Raw genomic sequence first — 25,165 nt, 5'->3', positions numbered from 1 at the left:
TTCATTGCAGTAGGTTTGAGTGCAACTGGCCAATAGTTATTGAGGCAGCCCACCCTGCTCTTCTTGGATACTGTTAGGATTGCTGTCCTTTTGAAGCAGATGGGAACCTCTGACTGCAGTAGTGAAAGGTTGAAAATGTCCTTGAGAGAAAGATTGTGATTGAATTTACCAAATAATGTATTGTATTTTCATATCACAGAGGCTCATTCCAACCCACATTTTTTAGCCTATCATCTACAAACCAGCTCTCTCAACCTTTTCTCATGTTTAGGGACTCTGCCTTAACATTAATACAATATTTCTTGAGCCTACTTAAATGAGGGTAATGATATGGTCCTATAATATTAGCATTTCATGGTTCATATTTAAATAGCTGGATTCTGTTTACACTCTAAAGAGAGAAAACCTTGCTTTTTCTAAGTTGAGAGCTTTGTTATCATTACATACAAAAGTCCTACATTTATGCAAAAGTCCTATATCTAGTGCCCTAGATTTTTTATATAAATTTTGTTTTAGATGGTCATTTTTTGTTGTTTGCATTAGAGTGTCAGTAGAAAAGAGCAAATTTTGGTTTCCTAAACATCCATTTCCCCAAAAATTAAATGTTACAGAGAGATTTTGTATTTTATTAAAGAATCCTGTTGAGTTGAGTGAAGAGCCAATGAGATGGCGTCTTTTGTTGACCCTCCAGTAGGCAAGTTAAGAGTGGATCAAAGTTGCTTCTCAGGCAGGAGTTGATATGTTTCATTACCAACCTCTCAAAAAGCTTCACTACTGTGGATGTACTGTTAGTGCTAATGGGTGATAGTCATTGAGGTAGGTCACCATGCTCTTGTTGGGCACTGGCATAACTGAAGCCTGCTTAAAGCCAGTGGTTACCTCAGACTGCCAAAGCAAGAGGTTACAGATCTCAGTGAACACACCAGCCAGTTGATCAGCACAGATTTTTAGTACATGGCCAGGTACCCCATCTTGGTAAGTTGTTTTCACCCTCCCAAAGGCAGCAAGCACATTGGCTTCAGAGACTGAAATCATAGGATCATTAGGGGATTTGGGAGTTCATGATGGTTCCTCCATGTTTTGACATTCAAAGCAAGCACACAGGCATTGAGCTGATCTGGAAGCGAAGAACAGCTGGCTTCTATGTTGCCTGATTTAACTTTCTAAGAGGCGATAGTATTCAAGCCCTGCTTTGACTGTCAGGCATCCTTCACTGATTCGAGTTTGGCCTGAATTTCCACTTTGCCCATGAGATAGCTTTCTGGCGATCATACTTGAACCTCTTGTAACTTTCTTGGTAACCAGACTTTAATGCCAGTGACCTGGCTCTCAGCAGATTTTGGATCTCATGGTTCAGCCAGGGCTTCTGGTTGGAGAAGACTCTGAATGATTTATTGAAGGCATAATTATCTACAGCTGTTTTAATACAGTCCATGACAACCATGGTGTATTCATTCAGATCCACAAATGGTCCTCTAACGTGGCCCAGTCCACTGACTCAAAGCAATCCTGTAGCCGCTCTTCTGCCTCCTGCACCCCCCTCTTTGCTGTCCTAATCTCTGGAGCCATCTGCTTTAGCCTCTGCCTCTATGCAGGTAGGAGGACAGTCAAGTGACCAGATTTACCAAAATGATCTGGCATGGAACAGTTGGCATTCCTTATCTTAGTATAACAGTGGTCTAGTATGTTGGGACCTCTGACGCTTCAGGTGATGGTAATTGGGTAGGATTTTATTCATACAATCCTGTTTGAAGTCTCTGACTATGATTTGAAATGCATTAGGGTGGACTGTTTCTTGTTTGGAGACAGCATCATGCAGTATGATGCTAGTAGTATGCTACTATGTAAACTATGGTCATTTACCCGGAGAAGAACTCTCCAGGTAAATAGAATGGATGGAGTTTGACTGTTAGGTGTTCCAAATCTGGGGAACAAGAGTTCAACAAAACTGCCATATTGGAGGGGCAAGGAGAGTTTATCATAAAGCATGCACCTCCTCCTTTTGCCTTTCCCCAATCAGCAGTTTGGCCCATTCTGTAAATTGAAAAGCCTCTGGGTCTGATCGCTGTATCTGGAGTGCCCGGAGAAAGCCACGTTTCAATCAAACATACAATTGAACAGCAGTCTTACTCTCAGGTCCTCAATTCCGTTTTCCAGCGACTGCCAACAAGAGGAGGTAGAGGAGGTCTCATCCCTTTGCATTTCAGCCTGGCTTGGAGATACCCCTCCCCCCCCCACCCCACCTTGTTGTCAGCCAAAGTGATGAACCTTCGTCCTCTTGAAGGTGTTCTGCCTGTCTGGTCCACCGAGCCCTTCAGTTGATCGTGAATTCTGAAGACCGCTAAGTTGTTTTAAAAGTTCATTGCTTAGAGGGAAGTCACATGCTGCAGATTACAAATTTAGTTCAAAACAGGTATTTTTAAAAGTATGTTTGGAACAATTGCCTGTAGCGTTCAGAATGTCACCATTGGTCACCAGTGCCACTTTATTTCCTCTGTACTATAATTTTAAATGCATGTTGCAACAACTTAAGAAAAAAGTTAATATTAATTCTTGAGCTATATTAGTTGTTCCAGACATTGCGTTTGCCATAGACTCATTGAGTTATACAGCCCAAAATGGGTCTTTGAACCCTCTATATCTATTCTAAACATCACACATAAAGACAAATCCAATACAGATCCACCAGTCTCTACCCTCAGCCTCCTCTGCTCAAAGGAAATCAAACCCCATGTCTGCAGTCTCTCCTTATAATTGAAAATTCCATCCCAGTTAATATCTTAGTGAATCTCCCTTCAAGGATCAAGGATCAACTTTATTTGCCATATATGTACATTTACAGGCTTTTGGAATGTGCTGTGGTGTGTTGGTCAGGGTGTGGCATGCAATAAGAATCAAAAACATTCAACAATTATAAAGAATTTTTAAAAAATACAAAAACAAATCTAGAGGTTAACGTACAGATATGGAACAAAATGTGCATAAATACATAAATATCAGCATGTATTAGCAATGCAATCAGCATTATGAAAAATGGTTTAATGAGTTTACAGTGCAGTGCAGTAACAGGCTAATAGAGGAAGATGGAAGCGGGGAGTTCTAACTAGAATGGTTGATCTGTGACCCTTTCCAGAGCAATTCTTATTCTGTGGCAACTAGAACTGCACACAGTCTTATAGCTATGGTCTAAAGAGTTTGGATCAAGATCTGCCTGTTCATGTACTCCATGCCCTGGCCAAAGAAGGCAAACATCTGATATGTCATCTCCACCTCTCTATTTACCTGTGCTGCCACCTTCAGGAATATTAGGGCTTGTACAGCTTCCATTACTACAGTGATGCTCTCTTTGATAAATAAGGTTGTAGTTCCGCTTTTTGCAAATCAGAATCAGAATTGGGTTTATTGTCACCGGCAAGGGTCGTGAAATTTGTTAACTTAGCAGCAGCAGTACAATGCAATACCTGATAATGCAAAAAGATAAAAAAGTAAATCAATTACATTAAATATATATATATATGTATATTGAATACATTAAAAAGTGCAAAACAGAAATAATATATAAAAAAGTAAGATAGTGTTCATAGGTTCAGAATACATTTAAGAAATGGATGGCAGAGGGCAAGAAGCTGTTCCTGAATTGCTGAGCGTGTGTCTTCAAGCTTCTGTTCCTCTTTCCTGAAGATAACAGTGAGAAGAGGGCATTGCATTGAGAGATAATGGTGTGACATTCAATAAATGCATTATCTATGATGTCGTTAGCATTCAGGATGCTCCATGCTCCATAGAAGATCCACCTGCAGCTTCAGCTACACAACGTAGTCAATCAGGAGCTGTACCTGGACACACCTCCTGCACATATTGTCACCTGGTTTCCTACTTTGCAGGAGAAATATTCCATGGCCCCATATTCTCTTTCATAGGGTGCTTTTTTTTTTACTGTATGTATTAGTAACTGCAATCTACAGTCCTTGATAGTGTTAAGGGAATGTTGAAAATGCCCACCTGATTGATACGTATTAATCACCCTCCTCACTAAAGCCAGCACTCTGTGACAGCTAGACATTCTTAGTTACTTTGTGACAGTTGCACTCTATGATCTGCTGTGTAAAATCCATCTTAAAAGTTTTCTTTTTTTCTTAGTTTTTTATTAGTTTTTCAAAACATTTTACAAATTAAAAACCCCAAATCCCAATGAGGAACATTAAAACAGTGCAAAATTAAGCATAAAATAACAATATGCTACAAAGGAAGAGAATTTAGCAAAAAAAAAGCACCTAAATTAAAGACAAATAAGCTTAGTGTCCTCCCCAAGCCCCACAACACAAGAAAAAACAACAGCAACTCCAGACCAACCACAACACAATATAGAGCGTATAAGTCAGGACAGCCAAGCTCCCAGACTGTGAATACACTCAGCAAGAGGGTAATAATGCCTTCTACCAGAAAAAAAAGGAGCTGAAAGCAAGGGACCGAAAAGAAAAAAAAACCCTAGTCAAGAGGAAGGTTATGAAAGTACTCGATAAAAGGTCCCCAGACCTTATGGAATTTTAAATCCGAATTGAGAACTGAATAATGAATTTTTTCAAGGTCCAAACAGGCCATGATGTCGTTAAGCCATTGAGAATGAGTGAGCGGGGCAACATCTCTCCATCTGAGGAGGATCAAGCGTCTAGCCAGGAGAGAGGCAAAGGATAATATTCGGCATTTGGTCGGACCCAGACATAAATCTGTCTCGCCCCAAAAACCGAACAGAGCAATTAAGGGGTTTGGTTCTAGGTGCTGATTCAGAATACACGATAACGTAGTGAAGACATCTTTCCAGAATTTCTCCAAGCTAGGACAGAACCAGTACATATGGATGAGAGAGGCCACGCACCTCTTGCATTTATCACAGAGCGGACTAACGCTAGGGTAGAATCGAGATAGTTTAGATTTAGACATATGGGCTCTTTGAACAATCTTAAACTGTAAAAGGCGGTGGCGAGCACAAAGAGAGGTTGAGTTAACCGATCTGAGAACTGAATCCCAGCACTCCTCAGATAAGGAGATACTTAAATCCTGCTCCCAGGCCATTTTGATTTTATCCATGGGGGCCCGTCGTAAGGCCGCTAGTTTATCTTGGATTATTGATATTAAAAAAAGTTTTCTTAAATGGCCTCCAAAATATTCCAGGAAGGCACTGAGTTGTTAAGTTAAAATTGTAGTCTGTTTCATCAGATATAATCCCCCAGTGTTGACCCAGAATGCTAAATGCAGAAGCAGCAAATTTGCTCCTAGCTCTTATAAAATCCTCTTCACAAACATTTAGGAACTTGAGACTATATTAGTCAAGCTGCTGCACAGAGCCTTCAAACAACTACCTCCATGAGTTATATTCACAGAATCACATCATACAGACAACATGATAGACAGTTCAGAATCCCAAGAATTGTCTTGTTCAACTGGCATAACTTGGAGCAATGACTCAGGCATAGTTTCTGCCTGACAGATCTAGCAACATTGACTTGATCCTAAATTCTGGTGCTGTCTGTGCAGAGTTTGCATACTCCAGTTTCATTAATTTTCTTCCCATATCCCAAGTAGTGCTGGTTGATAGGTTGATTGGCTGGTGTCAATTAACCTATTATAACATTGGCAGATGGAAGAAGTCAATGGATATGTGGAAGAAAATGGGGTACTAGGAGATAAGTGGAGGGAATGGGGTTGACAGGAATTATCTGAGAGCTAACATGGACACAAAGATCTGAAAGGTTAAAAAAAACATGAGATGCACCAATGAGTGTGGTTATTGCTAACTGGGAAGGAGAGTGTAGCTCTAGGGGTTCTCTGTATTGACTACAGATCACACACAGTCTTATGGTACCACATAAAACAATGGGCAAGGAAACATTCTTCTGGTTATCAGTTATTGACCTCTCTCAGTTGATGTTAAGTAAGAGTTGGAAGAAAAATTCTGTACACTGGTTAAGGACATAAGTATTCTTCACTGAAGCTCACTTGGTGGCTTCACTGCTGGCTAAGTTCTGAAGATGATTCACTGATAAAAATGTGCAAGAGATGAAACTGCCATACTTTGCACTTACCAAATTAGCCATTGCATTTGTTTATGTCCATGACAGCACTGGTAAAAGTGACCATACACAATCCTTTTTTCCTGTTAGGATGCTGTGTGATGCTAGACCCCTACTAAATGGGAAAGACACAGACCAGATCTAGTAACTCAAAGCCAAGCTGTGTTGTAGTCCATGGCATTAACAAAAGTGTGCCATGCCAATGTGTAACCTCCCTACATAACATGTCCCTCAGTCTACCATTGCAATATTGTCAGACCGTCATTATTGGTTCAATAATGACTATAGAGCAGTGTATACAGGAAACCAGACTTAAACTAAATATGAGTTGCCAACTTTGTTATCTTGCAGCACAGCACACGTATGCTATAAAGCAGAAAGCAAATGCCACAGACAGTGCTGGATGATTTCAACAGATCACATCAAAGCTCTGCCTTACTGCCACATGGAGTCATGAATAGTCTTTGACAATTATATAACTAAAGGTAGGAGGTGACTCCAAGAACAGCTTCTTCATCAGTAATAGTGGGGCCCAGGATTAAAGTGCCAAAAGCTGGAAAGTGCAAAGCTAGAAATGCTAAGCACATGATCCAATTAGATTTCTTTCTGAGATCCTTACCATCACAGAAGTTATCCTTGTTATGTTTTGTAACTCCAAAACATAAAACTAATTGAAAGAAAAACACAGGAGCGGATTTTTAGCTTTTACTTTAGTGAGGAGCACAGTTATGACGTATGGTGTAATGACATATTTACATAGGTTTCACACACACACACACACATACACACATATATATATAGACATTCACAGCATAGTAAATAATTAAATTGTCCTATTCAGACTTGAAGATTTAATCGCTGTGGAGGTTTGCTTACTCTTGAGGGGTAATGTCTTTCCTGACAATGGTGAATCACTCTGCTTGCCAGGTGAGATTGGTGGCTGGGAAACAATCTCGTTCTGGTGCCTCCTCCATGGTGGTTGTAGAAGTTGATTCTGGGACTGCGGGAAGTGGCTCTGACAGCTCCGGACAACTTTCTTCTCAAACAATTGACTCTGCTCTCCTCAAATGATTGATGAGTCATCTCCAGATTATGACAAATGCAAACTCCACTGTGTAGGAGAGTGGTTCCGTTCTGTGCTTAATCTTACCAAGTACCCACATTAGATCACCTCTGTAGTCCCTTGGTAGGACTGTTTGTCCAGGTGTGAAACATCAATTTGTCTCAGCTGTTTGTCCTGCATACTCCTTCCGAGACTGGGTTTGAAAAATCCAAATGTGAACACAAGGGACAACCCAGGGACAGCACAGCTAGTGAACTATTAGTTGTGGAGTGTGCTGCTTTGCAACATGCAAGGAGGAAATTGATGAACTTCTGATTCAGTGTTAGTTTAGTGTGTTCTGCTGACCTTGTACACAGTGCATTCTTTAGATTCTGGACAAACCTTTCCACCAAGTCATTTGTAGCTGGGGGGTATGGTGCAGATATAACATATCTTGTTCAATTCATTTTCAGGAATGACTGTAACTGTTCTGCAACAAACTGTGGTCCATTGTCACTGTCTAAGTGTTCTGGACCAACAATCCTTGAGAAATGGCTTCTCAACACATCAACAGTGTGCTCGACCATAGTGGAGGCTACTGGGAATACCTCTGGCCACTTTGTAGCTACATCCGTTACAACCAAACATGAATGGTCTGGCCAAATCCACATGAATCCTCTGCAAGGACAATGCAGGGCATACCCAGGGATGGAAAGGTGCTGCTCTTGGCACCTTCTGGACATGTTGGCATCCCAAACAGTGCATGGCAAGCTGCTCAATCTGCTGATCTATCCCAGGCCTCCAGTGAAAACTTCCAGCTAATGCTTTTATTTTATATAACCAGCATATATCTCCTCCAACACTTCAGCTCTCTGCTTGGATGGTACAACAACTCTCAATTCCCACATAGGGCAACCTCCATCTAGGCCAAGTTCATCCTGACACTGGTAAAAATGGGGGAACTGGACACTCTGCTGCACATCCCAGCCACTTTGGATTGCCATGCAGACCGGAGATGATGTGGCATCTTTTCTGGTTTCCTTTGGATCAACTCTGCTGTAATAAGAGGATCTTTGATTTACATTAGGGAGACCACATCAAGAGGAGTGCCTTCATTTGTAAATTTTTCAGGTATTTCCTTTTCCAAAGGTCAATCTATCAGCATTTCCATGCTTAGGCGTCCTTTTGAATTCAATCTTGCAATTCTGTCCTCCAAGAAACAGAGCCCGTCTCTGTATTCATGCTTCTGCCATTAATGGAACATCCTTCTGTGGACTCAAAATGGACACTAGTGGTTGATGATTAGTAATGAGGGTAAACTGTCTCCCATACAAGTACAGGTTAAAATGTTTTATACCCCAAACTAGACTCAAGGACTCCCTGTCAATCTATTCATCTTTTTTCTCTGCAGCAGTAAGGGAATATCATGCAAAAGTTATGGAGTGTTCACTTCATTCACTCATAACAGATCTGCTTTCATGACTGGGTTGATAGTGACCTTAAAATCATTGCAGATCATGACAGACGCATTCTTCTTCGCCACTAAGACCACCAGCTTTGTCCATGGGCTGTAGACGGCCTTGGAAAGGATTCCTTCAGCTTCCATACAATCTAGCTCACTGACTACTTTATCATAGTTGGTATAAGGAACCAGACAAGTTTTGTAAAACGTGGGTGTGGCATTTTTATTTAGAACTATTTTACCCTTGATATGTTTGAGTTTTTCAATGCCATTCTTGAACATTGCTATGACATCATCCAGTACTTTTCTTAATTCTACTGCAGAGGATGTGGCATGCTAATAGAGAACAGTTCCTCAACCGAGTTGTAGTTGCCTCAGCCACTCATGTCCCCATAATGCTGGCCCTCCTGTTTTTACCAAATACACACTCAATGTGGCTTGTTGGTTGTTATATTTCACTGATACGAATGCCATTCCCAAGGGTGTGTTATGTATTCTCCAGTATAAGCTCAAAGTTAGACATCTGCAGGCTTCAGTTTAGTATATTTAAAATGCCATTTAAACTCATTTTGTGGAATGAGTGTAACAGTGGAACCAGTGTACAATTCAATTTTAATTAATTTGCTGTCCTTATCTCCCGCCTAGGTAGCCTCCTTCCTGCCGGCATGAACATCCAACTCACTGACCTCCGTTGATACCCCTCCCCTACCCTTACCCCCATCCCTATCTATTATTTTAGTCTGGTTCTCTTTCTCTTTCTTCCCCCCCCCACTATAATCTCTCCCCCCCAGCCCTACCTTTCTTTCTCTTTTAATTCCCATAATTCTCCACCTTCCCCCTAACCCATTTCCCTCCAGCCTATCACTTCCCAGCTCTCTACTTTATTCCTCCACCCCACTTCTTATCCCCCCTCAACCATCCCATGTTACTTCACTCCTGATGAAGGGTTTCGGCCAAAAACGTTGTTACTTCCTCCTCCCATAGATGGTGTCTGGCCTGCTGAGTTCTGCCAGCATTTTGTGTTTTTTTACTTGTTTCTTGTTTTTTTTTTTCACATTGTAAATCTGAAGGCTGTTCAGTCCTGTGTCACTCTCATCATTATCAGATTTTTTATCAACAGCATACTGATTAGTGTTCTTTTTGAAACTGCAACTTGACTTTTTATCTTTTCCTCTTCCCTGTGTAGTCCATTTATTTTTGTCTGCCCGACATGCTCTTTGTATGTGTCCTACTTTGGCCTTCAAACCAGCATTGGTCTGGTGTATGTGAGCCCTTGCCACAATGGTAACACAATTTGTTTGACCAGCAGACCTCTGTCTAAACACTGCAATTTTGTTTATGCTCACTTGAATTTCAAAGACAATGCAGTAGCCACTGATCTATATATCATCTTTACACATCTGGAGAAGGATGCTTATGTGAGAATGCTAATCTTGGAAAACAGTTCAGCATTCAACGCCATAATTCCCTCCCTCAACAGGAAGCTCAGAGACAGCCTTGGCCTTGACCCTGCCTTCTGCAACTGGATCCTGGATTTCCTGTCAGATTGCCGGCTAGTGGTAAAAGTGGGCTCCCTCACCTCCACTCCTCTGACTCTCAACACAGTAGCCCCTCAGCGCTGTATACTAAGTCCCCTCCTTTACTCCCTGTATCCCCATGACTGCTAATTAAATTTGCTGACGACACTACATTGATTGGCCTTATCTCAAGCAATAATGAGGTGGCTTACAGGGAAGAAGTCATCTCTCTGACACAGTGGTGTCAAGAAAACAACCTCTCCCTCAATGTCACAAAAACAAAGGAGCTGGTTGTGGATTACAGATGTCACCCGGTTCTGACATGGCCCAAGTGCCTTGTGAGAGACATTGACTTGGGTTGATAGTTCACAGACTTTAATGCGAACAGTGTTATAGGGAAAAGAAAATAATAAATGCGAGGTCAAACAGGGCCACTAACTAAAACTCTCAAATGGAAAACAAAGTCTACGCTGCGGCTGAAAAGAACAACTAAATATAAAACGTGTACCACTGGTCTTCAGAGTCAGCGCCTCTTTCACCTCGGATGATTGAGGAAGTTTGGTATCATCCCCCAAATCCTAAGAACTTTCCACAGGGGCACAATTGAGAGTATCCTGACTGGCTGCATCACTGCCTGGTATGGGAGCCATACCTCCCCTAATCGCAGGACTCTGCAGAAAGTGGTGCGGACAGCCCAGTGCACCTGTAGTTGTGAACTTCCCATGATTTAGGACATTTACAAAGACAGGTGTGCGAAAAGGGCCCGAAGGATCATTGGGGACCCGAGTCACCCCAACCACAATCTATTCCAGCTGCTACCATCTGGGAAATGGTACTGCAGCTTAATAGCCAGGACCAACAGGCTCCAACACAGCTTCTTCCACCAGACCATCAGACTGATTAACGTGCTGATTTGAGTGTATTTCTATGTTGACTGTTCTATTTAATATAAATTACTATGATTGCACATTGCACATTTAGACAGAGATGTAACGTAAACATTTTTACTCCTCATACACGCAAAGGATGTAAGAAATAAAATCAATTCAAATTCAAATTCAATTCAATCTCTGACTGCAACTCAATTGTGTCTCTGTCTACTGTTTACATTGATACAGAAATTTCAACTGCTCTTTTAAATGTGAGTTGTGCTTTAGTTAGGGGCTGTTTTTGAATGTTTTCTTGTAAGATTTCACAAACTGAAGAATCACTCAGAACTAAACTGACTTCAGCACTAAAGCACGTCACTAAACTGACAACGCTCAATTTCTTCAGCTCAGCCAAGTACGCTGAAATGGAGCCCCTTCCTTTCGATTCTGCTTACAGAACCATGATAAAAAAATCAGCATTTAACTCATCAATGGCCCCCATAAAAATGAAGTCAGTGAGGATTAAAGCACATTAGTGTTTGGATACTTTGCAACTTGGCAATAGGCATGGCTGTAAGAGTTAAATCATTCCAGCCCTAAGCCCCACTACAGGAGTTCCTCAGGATAGTGGCTTTCTTCAGTCACCTACAGCTGGGGGTTCATTGATACTTCACTGCATAATAAGGTCAGAAGCAAGGCTACTGATGATGTTAAATTCACAAGTCCCCTACAAATGCAGTAGTACATATCTATATGCAACAAGATCTAGACAACTTTCAGGTATGATGGGATGAGTGATGAGTAGCATCCACAGCACAACAGAAAACTGCCAGGCAACAATTATTTGTAACAAGAGAGACCTTCTTGATATTCAGTGATGTCACTGTCACACCACATGTTCAGAGAGCATCAATTAATCGATGTTCTGCATTTACTCTTCAAGGCTACTTTGTTAGCACCTTTAGAACTTGCAAACTTTACTGCCAGATAGGACAGAGACAATTACCACATGGCAATGCCGGCACCACCAAACTTCATGCCATGTCACAGACCATCTGTTCTCTTACAATACTTTCAGATAGAGAGCTCCAGAATTTTGAGAATAGAATGGTGATAGATGTTGGAAGAGGAATGGATATAACTTGGAGAGCTAAATGTAGATATTATTATTTTCATGATTGTATTATCTTTGTCCTCCTGCATGGACAAAGTGCTATGAGCTGCAAGGTTCTAGCAATGAAGCTAAAGCAATTTATCACACATGTTTCTTGCAGACAGTACACAGATATACTATTCAAAGAGCATGGTAGAGAAGTAAGTGATGAGGCCAGCAGGTGAGTTGGAAATGAAATTAATTCCTTTGTCCTGAATGGAGTTCAACTTCCTATAGCTACTGTACAGTCATTCAGAGAAGTGGATAGCTTTATCAATCTTCCACTAGACTCAAGGACAGCTTCTATCCAACTGTTATAAGTCTACGGTTCCCTAGTATGATAAGATGGACTCTTAACATCACAGTTTTCCTCGTTGTGCCCTTGCACCTATAATCTACACTTTCTCTGTAAATGCTTCATTCTGCTTTCTGTTAATGATTTTCCCTTGTACTACTTCAAAGCACTGTTATGATGAAGTGATCTGTATGGATGGCATGCAAAACAAAGCTTTTCACTGTACCTCAGTGCATGCGACAATAACAAACCAATGTATCAATCTTCTAACTTTATTGCTGTAACGTATGGATCTATTTCTTTTAGAGCAGTGGCTGCCCTTATCACTATGTATTGATCTGTTGTTTACACATGTGCATTGCTCTCTCTATCTCTTCGCACTGCAATGTGAATACACTAGTTAAAGTCATCTCCCACATGCGTGCTTTTATTCATTCACTACGCAGTTGTGCACAGACACAGCAAATTGACAACAAGTATGAACCTGAATGTGAGAAAATATTGCCAACTACATGGACGGTTACGGGACGAAACAGTGAGAGTTAGTCACAGACACTAACAGATGCGCGAGTACAGTGCATTGTAACAGTGAAAGATACGCTGAATTTAAAGTGAAAATAACCTCAGTTGGGAAAGTTGACAAATTTGATAATGCTAATGAAGACCTGGAGTCTTATATTGAGTAGGTTGAACTGTATTGTAACGTGAATAACACAGAGGAGCAAAAGAAAGCCCCCATGCTTCTTAGCTTAATGGGTACAAGAACGTACAGAACCCCTGAAAAGCCAGTAAACAAGATATTTGACAAAATTGTTACAAATTTACAAAATCTCTTGACCCCTAAACTGCTGGTAATAGCTGGGAGATTTAGATTTTATAAAAGGAACCAGTTAAAAGATGAAAGCATTGAATACATTGCACAACTGCGCAAACTTTCCCAGTATTCTGACTTTAGAGATGGATCTTCTGGTGCATTAAGGGACAGGTTTCTATGTGACATGCACAATCAAAGAACTCAAAAGAGGCTACTGTCTGAAACAGACCTGATCTTAGAACAAACATTGTCCATCGCAATATTGTTAGACTACAGCAGAACTACAGAAAAGGAGGTTAGAATGTGAAACGCACAAAATGTCCCTGGATGGTGCAAAAAGCCAGAAATGTTACTATTGTGGCAAATGCTCCCATGATGCAAATTACTGTTGGTTCAAGGAAAAAGTTTTCAGTACTCACAGACAAGGTCACATAGAGAAAGTGTGCAGAGCAAACAAAAAGCACAACTGAGTGAAAAATCCCAAACACAAAACTAAGCAAATGCATAAAGTTACAGAATGTAAAACAGAATCAGACAACATTGAGTCTGACAAAGGTGAATTTCCATGCTACGAACTGCATAGTATAATTGAAGCAGATCACAAAATCATCTGAATCACAATAGATGTGTCTAGTGTAAAACTGAAAATGGAACTGGGTTTAGGGTCAGCATTGTCCTAATTCCAGAGGCTGAAAACAACAGACTGTTTTCTAAGATACCATTAGAGAAGACCTTAGTGATGCTAAAGACCCACACAGGTAAAAAAAGTGTCTCCCAAACTGAAGAGCAGAGCACCCCTGTGGCTGTTCCCATCAATAATAAGTATACCATTTTGGATACCGTTGATGGGGTCAACCTACCAGGAACAAGTTACAGTGGAGACTGGACCCTCAGCTCAGAAGGAAAGATTCTATCAACCTCACTCATATTGTCCTCACCGTCATCCTGTCTATGCTCTTCCTGTCTATTCCACTTCCCTCTCCTGACAGTCACCCAGCTACCTGCCTCCTGACTTTTAGGGGTGACCATCTTCCTGTCTATTTCTGCCTCTGTCTCACGAATGATCCGAAGTTCATCCCTCTCCAGTTCCAGTTCCTTAACTTGGTTTGTCAGGAGCTGCAGCTGGATACACCTTTTATAGGTGTAGTCATCAGGGACAACTGTGCTCGCCCTGACTTCCCACACACTGCAAACGGAGCACCCAACTGCCCTAACTGCTGCCTCTATTACCTACTTCTAAGTTAATTAGATTAATTAAAGGAGCTATACCCGGCCTTACCTCACTGGGAGCAAGCTTGTCCTCAGCCTCTGCTCGCTCGAGCCAAAGCCTTCTTACTCTGTCTCCCACTACTCCGTCACCTGCTCCGTTAATCTGCTCGCTTTTTAAACTCTCCCGCTGTTGTCACAGGCTGACCTTCATTCGCTTGCGCAGTTGTGCCCCGTTCAAACTGCTGAAGGAAAAAAATACCTACACTAATATCTTCGGAGCATGCGGTGATTAAGTTTTAACCACCACATCCATTTTGATTTGTGCCAGTTTCCTGTTAAATTCATCCCTCATTCTCATTAGATTTCAGTTTTATTAATATGAACAATATAACATTCACAATCATCAACAGTAAATCAACTCAGGAATTTTAAATCCTGCTTCCAAAATTGGTCCAGAGTCAAGGGCTCCCACTGGAGTGTCAGTGATCACAATGCAGAGTAAGTGTTAGCTTATAGCACTGTCACTGTCTTCTTCCAACACTTTTCAATTTATTCAAGAAAAATGACTGCCTGCTGGAAAGTTGAACTAATACCAGAACTTATTGTAATGACTCAGAAGTCCAGAAAACAACCAAGGAGAGGCAAATAGAGAGAGGTGTCTTTATGTTGAAAAGTTTTCATCAGAACCTTGAAAAAAAATAGATCAAAAGCAAAGTTTATAATGGAAAAAAGTAGGAAAGAGGAAAGAACAAAAGACACTTTCTATGACAGAGTGAAAGCCAGGAGAGAATGAAAGGAAAAAAGGCTGATGTAATGTGTCCATTAAATGAAGCACTATGTTGGAGTTTCAATGGAGTATGTAGAAGTTAATGGTGATTGTAAAATCAGAGTGGGAGTGGTATGGAGAATCAAAGTGGCAGGAAACTTAAAGATGTGTTCATACTTGCACACATATAGGAAGCATTCTTCGTTAACGTTGGAATTGATTGCCTACAATTTGGCTATTGTCATAACGGGTTTACACCGGATGCAATTTCACTGCCTCTCCACTAGTCTTAGGGGCATCTGGATGATAGCAATACCAATGTCAGGCTGCCATTTATTGATTACATCTTGGAGTTCAACACCGTCACCCCCACAATACTAATTTACAGGTGTTTAAACATGGAACTCAGTACCTGCCTTTGCAACTGAATTCCTAACTTTCTCACTGGGAGACCATAGTCTGTAGAATTGGTGATAACATCTCTTCCTTGCTGACAATCAACACAAGCACACTTCAAGGATGTATGCTTCGCCCAGTGCTCTACTCTCTCCACACTCATGACGTTGTGGCTAGGCACAGCTTAAATGTCATCTAGAAATTTACCAATGACACCAGCATTGTTGGCAGAAACTCATATGGTGATGAGGAGCAACATATCCTCTGGTCTAGTGATGTTGCAACAACAACCATGCACTCCGTGTCAGCAAAACCAAACAATTGATTGTGGACTTCAGGAAGGGGAAGTTGGAAAACACACATCTCCTCACTGAGGGGTCAGCAGTGGAAAGAGTGAACAAGCTCCTGGTCATCGACAGCTCAGAGGATCTTTCCTGGGCCCCACATATTGATAAATTTGCGACAAAGTGGCTGTAACATGAAGGGTGAGCCAGTTGAAAGCTGCTTCTTCTGCGTCAGTTGTTGATTGGCTCACTCAATGGATGTAGCAGTTCTTTTCCATTGGTTGGCTTTCATGCTATGGCACTGGCTTCCGGTTCTGGGTCCCTCCAGCTCATAAAAATAGCATGTGCAAAGGACTCTGTCTCTTTGTTAGGGGCTTATCTTCAAAATGAGGTTGTGACCAAAGCCAAAAAACTATAGGGAAAGTATGCTGCAGAGATAGCAGACACTTGTCTGTTAGTTGAATATTTACATTTGTAGTTGTGTAACTCTGCGAGACCTAGCAAAGTACCTGTTGAGTTTATAGTGTTAACTGCATGTTATGTGTCATAGTTTTTGTAAATTAGGATGGCTTATGAGTACTTGTTGACTTTGATGTTTGGTCAAGTGTTTTATTGTTTGTCTGTAAATAAATGGCTAATGTGCTGATCTGTTGTCATTGTCTTCTGTTCCACTTACTGAACCGGCAAACCTGCTTCCCCATAATATTTGGCACCGCAAGTAGGGTTCGGTTATTGAACAGGAGATGAATATCTTCAGAAGGTTATATGAGAGACGGAACCCTGTGTGTGAACAGCGCTGAGTCGCAGAATGGACTGACAATGGTGTGGGATTTGGAAGTCTCACCAACCTACTAGCAGACTATGGGATGCCCATAGGCAGGGCAGATAAGTTGGACACCACATTGTGACTGTACTAAAGAGGGCAAGGTTTCTGAAAAAGAAGGAGAGCTGGAAGGATTCTTTCTGGCTGCTAACAACAATCATAGAGTGCCAGCATGAAACAATTGCACAGAGATAGCAGAAGATAGTAAGTCTCAAGAACGAGGTGGAGGTGCTGTACTAGCACTGCACCATCATATGAGAAGCTCCTCGGTCAGCATACACCCGGGCCATCAAGCTAGAAGACAAGGGTACAGAGATAGCCTGTTAGATAATGAAGGTGCAGAAATTACAGGCTGCTGGATGGGCTAATTGGCAATCAGATCCCATTAAGGTTCAAGCCTTGATGCCATGTGGAGATGATTCCAACACATGGAGGGGGATGGGGTTATCTGGCTGAATGCTGAGGATAGGGAAGAGAGGGTAGAGTGAAATCCTATTATTCTCCCTCAAAAAGATCATCCTCTCCCCTATGCAACTGAGATAGTACAGGCCAGAATGGGTACCCTGTTATGGGGAGCTTCAGCCTGTGGCCTCTTTGGCCCTCAAGAGAGAGGGCCAGAAACCTGGGAGGGAGAGTAGAAAGATGGGCCCCTCCATGAAATCAGAGATGAGGGAGTTCTCCACTAAGGACAATGGAATTAGGGAATAGGTACAGACAAGCTGGGAGAGCCTCTGGGCACATGGTCGTTGATGACACGGGATGAGAGAGGTACCTGAGTGAGTCTATCTAATAAAGAGATGGACATAATAGGTTCATTAACACCCTGTGGTCGCTTTTCATGAGGGTAATGCATCATTATGGGACGAGGTGGCAGCAGCGGTCAGGGTCAGGTATCATTACCTCCTTGAGTGGGATTGAAAGCCCCAGGTAGAGTGGAGTACAGTAGAGGAACGGACCAGAACCCTTCGCCAGCGGGCTCTAATTACAGGTTTATACAGTGATAGCGATAGCTGGCCAGAGGATTCTGAATAGGGCATTTGGTTATGGCAGTTGCTCTCTTCTTGAAAGGAGTGGGGGCATTTTTAATGGGACTGGCAGTAGGTGTAGCACGTGTAGTCATTCAGTTACTAGAAGAGTTGGAGCATGTAGAATAAAGTACGTGTAGCCAGGTACAGAAGTTGGATGAGCAAATGGGAAGTGGGGGATCCCGCATGACCTCTAGGGAGATGTTTCTAGCACTGCTCAGAGCAGGGGTCCCAAATAAGCAGGTAAATGGGGCTCCCACTCCTCCCCTCTATGCCATGTGGTCAGAGCACTGCCAGGGGAAGAAAGGTCAGGAGGCTGTTAAGGAAGAAGGGTCGTTCTTCAAGCCATCTCCCGACAAGGACATGTTCGTTTCTCCACAGGATTCCTCGCATTCCATTCAGGATTCCTTATATCCCTTGCTGGAAGCTCTGTAAAAGGCACTGGTAGACCTTCAATGGTGGCAGAAGTCTGGGGGTGGGTGGTGCCTTCCTGCCCCATTCCCATAAGGATGGGAACATTTGCTCCGCACCCCCCCCCCCCTCCGTGAGTAGTTTAACTTTAAAAACTGTTGCATGAGGTGTATCCACTAGTGAGTTTACTGGTGTGTGTGCATCTAAAGTCTATATTGTGTTTGTTAAATTTGCATTGGAAGGGTTTTGAATTAATCCTATGCTTCAGTGGGAAAGATGACCTATTGAAATATTTTGCCATTTTTTCTAGTCATACAAAAGTACAGCACAGAAACAGGTCCTTTGGCCCATATAGTCCATGTGAAAAACATTTAAACCACTTAGGGATTCATCTTTGAACCTGGATGAGAATGCTACAGTTGTTACTGACTTCATTAAAACCTGTGTTGATGAGTGTGTGCCTACAAGGACTTACTGTACATTCCCAAACCAAAAGCCGTGGATGAACCAGGAGGTACGTCGTCTGCTGAAGGCGGGATCTGTGGCATTCAAGTCTGGCGAACCAGGCCTGTACCAAAAAATCAGGTATGATTTGTGGAGTGCTATTTCAAGGGCGGAGAGACAATTTTGAACGAGATTGGAGGTGACATCGGATGTACGGCAACTCTGGCAGGGTTTGCAAGACATTACTTCCTATAAAGTGAAACCCAATAGCATGAATGACAGTGAAGCTTCACTAACAGATGAACTCAACGCCTCGTATGCCCACTTTGAAAGGGAGAACACAACTACAGCTGTGAAGATCCCTGCCGCACCTGATGACCCTGTGATCTCTGTCTCTGAGGCCAATGTTAGACTGTCTTTAAAGAGAGTGAACCCTCGCAAGGTGGAAGGTCCTGATGGAGTACCTGGTAAGGCTCTGAAAACCTGTGCCAAACAAAGGTGGGGGTATTTAAGGACATTTTCAACCTCTCACTGCTATGGGCGGAAGTTCCCACTTGCTTCAAAAAGGCAACAATTATACCAGTGGCGAAGAAGAATAATGTGAGCTGCCTTAATGACTTTTGCCCAGTAGCACTCACATCGACAGCGATTTAATGCTTTGAGAGGTTGGTCATGACTAGACTGAACTTCTGTCTCAGCAAGGACCTGGACCCATTGCAATTTGCCTATTGCCACAATAAGTGAATGGCAAATGGAATCTCAATGGCTCTTCACACGGCTTTAGACCACCTCGACAACACAAGCATCCACTTCAGGATGCTGTTCATCGACTATAGCTCAACATTTAATACCATCATTCCCACAATTCTGATTGAGAAGCTACAGAATCTGGGCCTCTGGACCCCATCTTCATTTGGATCCTCGACTTCCTAACTGGAAGACCACAATCTGTGTGGATTGGTGATAACATATCCTCCTTGCCGACAATCAACACTGGTGCACCTCAGGGGTGTGTACTTAGCCCACTGCGCTACTCTCTGTATACCATGACTGTGTGGCTAGACATAGCACAAATACCATCTATAAGTTTGCTCATAATACATCCATTGTTGGAGGAATCTCAGATGGTAACGAGAAGGCATACGGAAGCGAGATATGCCAACCTGGCACTCAACGTCAGTAAGATGAAAGAGCTGAGTGTGGACTTCAGGAAGGGTAAGACAAAGGAACACATACCAATCCTCATAAAGGGATCAGAAGTAGAGAGAGTGAGCAGCTTCAAGTTCCTGGGTGTCAAGATCTCTGAGGATGTAACCTGGTTCTAACATATCAATGCAGTGATAAAGAAGGCAAAATAGCAACTATACTTCATTAGGAGTTTGAAGAGATTTGGTATGTCAACAAATACACTCAAAAACTTCTGTAGATGTACTGTGGAGAGCGTTCTGACAGGCTGCATCACTGTCTGGTATGAGGGTCTACAGCGCAGGACTGAAAGAAGCTGCAGAGGGTTGTAAATTTAGTCGGCTCCATCTTGGGTACGAGCCTACAAAGTACCCAGTACATCTTCAGGGATCGGTGTCTCAGAAAGGCAGCGTCCATTATTAAGGACCTCCAACACCCAGGGCATAGCATTTTCTCACTGTTACCATCCGGTAGGAGGTACAGAAGCTTGAAGGCACACACTCAGCTATTCAGGAACAGCTTCTTCCCCTCTGCCATCCTCTTCCTAAATGGAGATTGAACTCTTGAACTCTACCTCATTTTTAAAATATATATTATTTCCATTTTTTGCGTGATTTTTAATCTATTCAATATATGTATACTGTCATTGATTTGCTTGTTTATTAATTATTATTTTTTATTTCATTGCATTGAACTGTTGCTGCTGTTAACAAATTTCACATCACATGACAGTGATAATAAACCTGATTCTGATTCTGATTTGAGCTGCCTGCTCCCATCAATCTGCACTGGGGCCATGGACGTCCATACCCCTATCATCCATATACCTATTCAAACTTTACATAGACTTTGAAATCAAGCTCGCATGGACCACTTTTGCTGGCAGCTATTTCCATGCTCCCACAATCCTCTAAGTGAAGAAGTTTCCCCTCATATTCCCCTTAAGTTTTTCACCTTTCACCTTTAACCCATAACCTCTGGTTGTATTCCCACCCAACTTCAGTGGAAAAAGCCTGCTTGCATTTACCCTATCTATATCCCACATAATTTTGAATACCTCTAGCAAATCTCCTCTCAATCTTTTACATTCCAAGGAATAAAACGTCCTAACCTATTCAATCTTTCCTTATAACTCTGGTCCTCCAGTTCAGAAAATATCCCTGTAAATTTTCTCTGTATACTTTCAAACTTATTTACATTTTTCCTGTAGGTAGGTAACCAAAACTGCATACAATACTGCTCACTAATGTCTTGTACAACTTCAACATAACATCCCATCTCGTGTACTCAAAACTTTGCTTTTTGAAGGACAGTGTGCCAGAAGTTTTCTTTTTGAACCTATCTACCTGTGACTCCACTTTCAATGAATTATGGACCTGTATTCCCAGATCCCATTGCTCTACTGCACTCCTCAGTACCCAACTGTTCACTGTGTAAGACCTACCCTTGTTGGTTCTACCAATGAGCAACAACTCACACTTGTCTATATTAAATTTCATCTGCCATTTTTCAAGCTGATCCAGATCCCACTGCAAGCCACAATAGCCTTCCCCACTGTCCACTACACTGGTGTAATCCACAAATTTGCTGATCCAGTTAACCACATTATCATCCAGATCATTGATATAGATGACAACCAATTACAGACCCAGCACCGATCCCTGTGGCACTCCACTTGTCATGAGGCCGCAGTCAGAGAGGCAACCATCTACGACCACTTCCAGGCTTTTCCCACAAAGCCAGGGACTAATCCAATTTACTATCTCATCTTGAATGCCAAGCATCTGTACCTTCTTGACCACCCGTCCTTGCGGGACCTTGTCCAACGCCTTGCCAGAGGCCATGCAGACAACATCCACTGCCGTGCCTTCATGAACTTTGCTGGTAACTTCCTTGAAAAACTCTATAACTTTGGTTAGACATAATCTACCAATCAGGAAGCCATGCTGCCTATCATTAATCAGACCATGACTATCCAATCCCTCAGAATATCCAGTCCCTCAGAATACCTTCCAATAATTTTCCCATAAATGATGTCAGACTCACCAGCTTATGATTTCCTGGTTTATGTTTAGACCCTTGTTTAAGCAGCTGAACAATGTTGGCTATCTTCCAATCCTCTGGTACCTCCCCTGTCTATAAGGGTGATTTAAATATCTCTGCTAGGGCCCTGGCAATCTCTGTGCTTGCCTCCTGGAGGGTCCAAGTTTACACTTTGTCAGGCCCAGTGGATTTATCCACCCTAATCAGAATCAAGTGGGTCTGGCATGTGACGTGAAACTTGTTAACTGGAAAGAGATTCCACATTTTATTATCTGTCTAATAGGCATGGATTGCTAAGCATTAAAATGACTGAAAGAAAAATATTCATTTTTGAAATAAATTTTACAAAATACTTCATTTGTTTGTAAATGGCTTTTGAGGCTGGAGGATAGGAAATTACTTGGCATAAATACTCATTGTTCTTGAAGAAATCCCATAGGTTCAGTTCACCACAGTGGTTATAACAAAATTAATATTATTGGAAATACCTCTGACTTTTGAGATAGTTTTTTTTTGTCTGTGCAGCATCCATTGTAGGTATTTAGACTAAATGGAGCAACATATCACCTTCCACTGGGTCCTGAAAAGATGGATATTAACAAGAATCAGCAATCAAAACAATCAAAGGAGTTAACTAATATGTTCTTCTAATTTCAAAATTCAATTATTATCAAAGAATGTATACACAACATTGAAATTTGCCACAAAGCATGAAACCCGAAAGAACCCAATTAAAAAAAACAGACCAACACTCGATGCGCAAGAGGAAAAAAACCCACAAATCATGCAAGCAATAACTAAAAGTTTCCCAAAAGAAGTAGTAATACTAGCACAAGGAAATCTGCAGATGCTGGAAATTCAAACAACACACACAAAATGCTGGTGGAACACAGCAGGCCATGCGGCATCTATAAGAAGAAGCACTGTTGACATTTCGGGCCGAAACCCTTCGTCAGGACTAACTGAAAGGAAAGATTTGAAAGTAGTGGGGGGAGGGGGAAATGCAAAATGATAGGAGAAGACCAGAGAGGGTAGGATGAAGCTAAGAGCTAGCAAGGTGATTGGCAAAAGGGATTCAGAGCTGGAGAAGGGAAAGGATCATGGGACAGGAGGCCTCGGGAGAAAGAAAGGGGGAGGGAGCACCAGAGGGAGATGAAGAACAGGCAGAGTGATGGGCAGAGAGAGAGAAAAAAAACAAACAACTAAGTATTTCAGGGATGGGGTAAGAAAGGGAGGATGGGCATTAAAGGAAGTTAGAGAAGTCAATGTTCATGCCATCAGGTTGAATACTATATTTTTATATACTATATTAGTAGTAATTATTTTTTTCTGATTGCTTTTAATACAAGGATAGGTCATGTGAATGGTAATGCCATTTGTATGAGGAGATTAAGAACAATATTTTTGAGTATTTTCAATACTTTCAGCTTTTATTTCACATTTATCAATTTGCAGTTTAGGTTTGCTTTCTTCAGTAGCTGACAACTTACTGATACTGATTTAAGATGTTGTATGAAGAGGGAGAACTAAGCCTTCTTGTAATCCAACAGTTTCAGTGGTAAATCACTGCAATTTTAAGTTACTATATAGGCAACAGTCTTTCAAGAGGTGACAAGATGCTGATAGTATGGAATGACCCTCCATTTTGGGATCATCTCCTACTCTAAGAAAGTCATATTTTGATTTGCAAGTGTTGCAAGTTTTGAAGAGGAGGCCCTTGGGTGTGATGAAAATTACACAAATCAACAATGGCTATGAAATTAGAAGGTATAATTGTCCAATGTTATCTTTTTTGTACAGTTTTTGATATAGCCTTGGTCCATGTAGAGCATTCTTGTGTTTTGTTACAGAAGGTTGTGGATTCAAACCCTACACCTGAAATCCAGGTTTGTAATTTTCACTGTATTTCCAATCCAGTCTTAAAGAATATTTATCCTCAGTCCTGGAGAAGGGTCTCGGCCCAAAACGTTGACTATTCATTTCCATTGATGCTGCCTGACGGGCTGAATTCCTCTAGCATTTTGTGTGTGTTGCTTAAGGGATTTTTTTGTGTGTTAAACAAAGGTCTGTTTGGCTTCCCATGTAAACACAAATACAGAAAAGTTTTATATAAGAACATGGAATTCTTTTAAGATGATTATACCCAAAGAATCTAGATTTACGTGACATTCTTGTTGCAGTCTGTGGGACATTGCTGCAGTTAAATCGACTATCACACTTATTTACAATGGCTGATCCTCAAACATTCGTAAGTAACTGTGAAAAGTACATGGTCTACTCTCCTTTCCTATCAGATTCCTTCCTCTCTAGCCCCTTTACCTTTCCCACCCACCTGGCTTCATCTATCACCTTCTAGCTTGCGTTCCTTTCCCTCTCCCACCTTTTTATTCTGGCTTCTTCGCGCTTCCTTTCCAGTCCTGATTAAGGGTCCCGGCCGGAGAGGTCGACTAAAGGAGAGGTTCATTTTCATAGATGCTGCATGACCTGCCGAGCTACTCCAGTGTTGTCTGATTCCTTCTTCAGTCCGACCCACTCTGATAATAGCAACAATTGTGCTGAGCTGTAGGAAGAGGGCGCGAGCGCCCCGTGGAGCACAAGCAACGCTACTAAAGACTCACGTATTTACCTCTCCCACTATTTGAATCCGATAAAAGGGGACATCTCCGTCATGCGCCTAATATTAATCTCTGCAAAACGCAATTAAAGTTCATCGCAGAGCGTCTGAGGTGGCGTTAAAAAGTCCCTGCGAAGCCTCATAGTAAGAACATAGTGGGAGTATTTTAGAACCAGCAGACATGCAATCGCCTTGTGCATTGATAATCAAATAGTGTCCGTGAACTGAACGCTGCAGAGCGAAAGAAGTAAGCGCAGGGAAGCGCATTTGTCTCCGATCATAAGGTCTTTACCCATTGGTTCCCTTCAGAGGAACTCCCTGGTGCGCGAGCCGCTTGCTTCTGCTCTTCAGCAGTTTGCGGCGTGGGGCTCGTCGACGTACGTGTGCGTTTAATCGCTCGCTTTGTCATTCTTTTTCAAAACAGCGAGTAATCTTGCACATACTCGACCGGAGATTTGTACCACGATAATAAACAGCTGCATTTTGTCTAGCGGTAAGATTTTTTTGGGCTTTTCTGTCTTATGCAAAGTTCTGACCCACACGCTGGAACGTTTAAAAAAAGTACATCTATTTGAACGGGCTGGCATGTGTTTGCAGGGAAGCTTGGGGTTGAAAATTTTCGTTTAAAAGAGTGCTTATATTTCTGTCATTCCGAGTGCAAAACGTATACAACATGATTAAAAGCATGCCGTGCTCTTGATTTACAGGTTGGAAGAGATATTTTAATATGTGTGGTAAATCT

The 25,165-nt window shown here is 41.9% G+C and overlaps 1 long non-coding RNA gene across 1 annotated transcript; it reads right to left on the bottom strand.

The window, feature by feature from the left end:
- Positions 1-2,976: 2,976 nt before the first annotated feature.
- Positions 2,977-24,332, bottom strand: LOC132400291 (uncharacterized). The gene is made up of 3 exons (XR_009514213.1): positions 24,190-24,332; positions 22,298-22,389; positions 2,977-3,461 (listed from the first exon to the last, which is right to left on the bottom strand). It is a non-coding gene; the product is annotated as an uncharacterized LOC132400291 (long non-coding RNA).
- Positions 24,333-25,165: the final 833 nt, after the last annotated feature.

This window comes from Hypanus sabinus, chromosome 10 (assembly GCF_030144855.1).
Source record: "Hypanus sabinus isolate sHypSab1 chromosome 10, sHypSab1.hap1, whole genome shotgun sequence".
In the NCBI taxonomy this organism is placed as follows: Eukaryota; Metazoa; Chordata; class Chondrichthyes; order Myliobatiformes; family Dasyatidae; genus Hypanus; species Hypanus sabinus.
This window is presented reverse-complemented; position numbering and strand designations above follow the sequence as displayed.